Raw genomic sequence first — 2,158 nt, forward strand, 5'->3', positions numbered from 1 at the left:
AGACTGAAATGTGTGCTCAGCTCACCATCTTTAAATGGAAGTCAGTACGATACTCTTCCAGCACAGTTAATCTCTCCTTTGTTATAACAACATAACTATAACTTCTCTTAAGTCCTCAAAAATATTTATGCATTATTTTTTTGATATATGTGTAGGTTTTGTTTTCTATCAAGTTCATTTCACAATAGCAAAAGAGGTATTTGGTGTAAGGTAGAGACCACCTGAATTATAGTATGTAGAATATACTGTATTTGTTACCTATGCTTGCCATTAAATGATGGCTCCTTATGTTAAGCATTAGCTGAACACACAAATAATTCAACAAATAACTATTCATAACAATTTAATCCTCAGCCTGGAATCCTTCTTGATGGCTATGAAAAAGTAAAATTTCCATTCTTCGTCATATGCTATCTGTTCTTGGTTGTATTTTTAAGACCAGACTAATGTTGCTGTAATTTCTATGTGCATGGTGTTAGGTTGCCTAGATATATAAAGTACACAAAACTCAGTGTGTAGAGTGTATAGCAGTCTACACTTTGGTTAAGACCCAGGTTTTATGATGGGATAGATATGGCTTTAGAGATTGACTTAACTCTCTGAGGAAACTTGGATCATCAGACTCTCACATGGAAAATAAGGATACCAGATCACTCACTCATTCCATTGTTTGGGGATTTAAAGAGATGTGGTTGGAAAATTTATTCTGCTTCCTTTGGAGCAGAGATACATCTGGTATATGTGTTTTTGTTTAGTCATTAGAGCTCTGTTCTTCAAAACAAACAATATTTGGATTGTTACTTAAGAGTATATTCAAAAAATAAATTTGTGGTCCACAGAGTCTAAACTTTAAGATACTTTTCACAAAGATGGTGCTGAAGGAAAAGAAGGAAGCCCCTGCCTCCCCTGAAGCTGAAGTCAAAGTGAAGACTTTGAAGGCCAGGACAGCAATGCTGAGAGGCGTCCATAGTCACAAAAACAAGATCCACATGTCACCTACAGTCTGATGGCCGGCCCAAGACGCTGTTTCTCCAAAGGCAGCCCATATATCCTTGGAAGACGGCCCCCATGAGAAACAAGCTTGACCATGATGCTGTCATCAAGTTCCCCCTGACTGCCTACTCAGCCATGAAGAAAATAGAAGACAACACACTTGTGTTCGTTGTGGACATCAAGACCAACAAGCAACAGATCAAACAGGCTGTGAAGAAACTATGACATTGGCATGGCCAATGTAAACACATTGATCAAACCTGAGAGAGAGAAGAAGACAACTGGTTCCTGACTATGACACTTTGAATGTTGCCAACAAAATTGGGATCATGTAAACTGAGTCCAGCTGGCTATATATAAAGATAACTTTTTCACCATAAAAAAATAAATTTGCTTCAGGAAAGAACCTAAACTCCGTATCCTCATTAAATGTTTATTGACCCTTCATACATCCACAAGGCAGGGAGTCCCCAGCTGGTTCCACGGCTCAGGAGAACCAGAACACAGCAGCAAGCAAATATCTACTAAGCTCAAGTGACAAAAAAGAAAAGAAAAGAAAAAAAGTCTGATTAGATCCTATGGAATAACAGAAGACAATAAAACTGAAATTTAGGCTATTAGTTTTTTGGGGGTGGGATCGAGGTAAGGATAGCTTGGACATTAAATTTTAAGGAAACCAGCAGGTGATGACCCTCTAAGGACTGGAAGCAAAAATCAATGATGCATGCAAGGTCATGCCACTCATACCTAAGATTCATTATCATTGTAGACTTTCCGGCAATGTCTTTGCTTTGATTCTCCCACCCATCCTGTGGTCTCTTCCTGGAAGATACACATCTTAACTTAGACGCTTCTTATAGGAGAAACTGTGTTTTATCTGTCTCAGTAGAACTGGAAATTTTACCATAGCTTTAGAAGCATCTCCAAGTATGCAGATTTTTCTGCCTTATATCTGGGGAAAAGCTAGGTCAAAATTAAAAAATATATATGTTAAAAATCATAACCAAAGTTACTCAGCAAACTGGCTATTTAGCTCTTATTTTTAAAAAAATAACCATGACTTTTCAAAAGACTCTTTTAGTTAAATCTGCGGTATAGGAAATAATTCACTAGAACATACTATGCCTTAAATTGCTTTAAAATGTGCCTGTAGTAGATTTTTGAT

General features: G+C 37.2%; 1 pseudogene; it reads left to right on the top strand.

The window, feature by feature from the left end:
- Positions 1-848: 848 nt before the first annotated feature.
- Positions 849-1,328, top strand: LOC144313339 (large ribosomal subunit protein uL23 pseudogene; annotated as a pseudogene).
- The last annotated feature ends 830 nt before the right edge of the window (positions 1,329-2,158 follow it).

Source organism: Canis aureus, chromosome 5, assembly GCF_053574225.1.
Source record: "Canis aureus isolate CA01 chromosome 5, VMU_Caureus_v.1.0, whole genome shotgun sequence".
Classification (NCBI taxonomy): domain Eukaryota; kingdom Metazoa; phylum Chordata; class Mammalia; order Carnivora; family Canidae; genus Canis; species Canis aureus.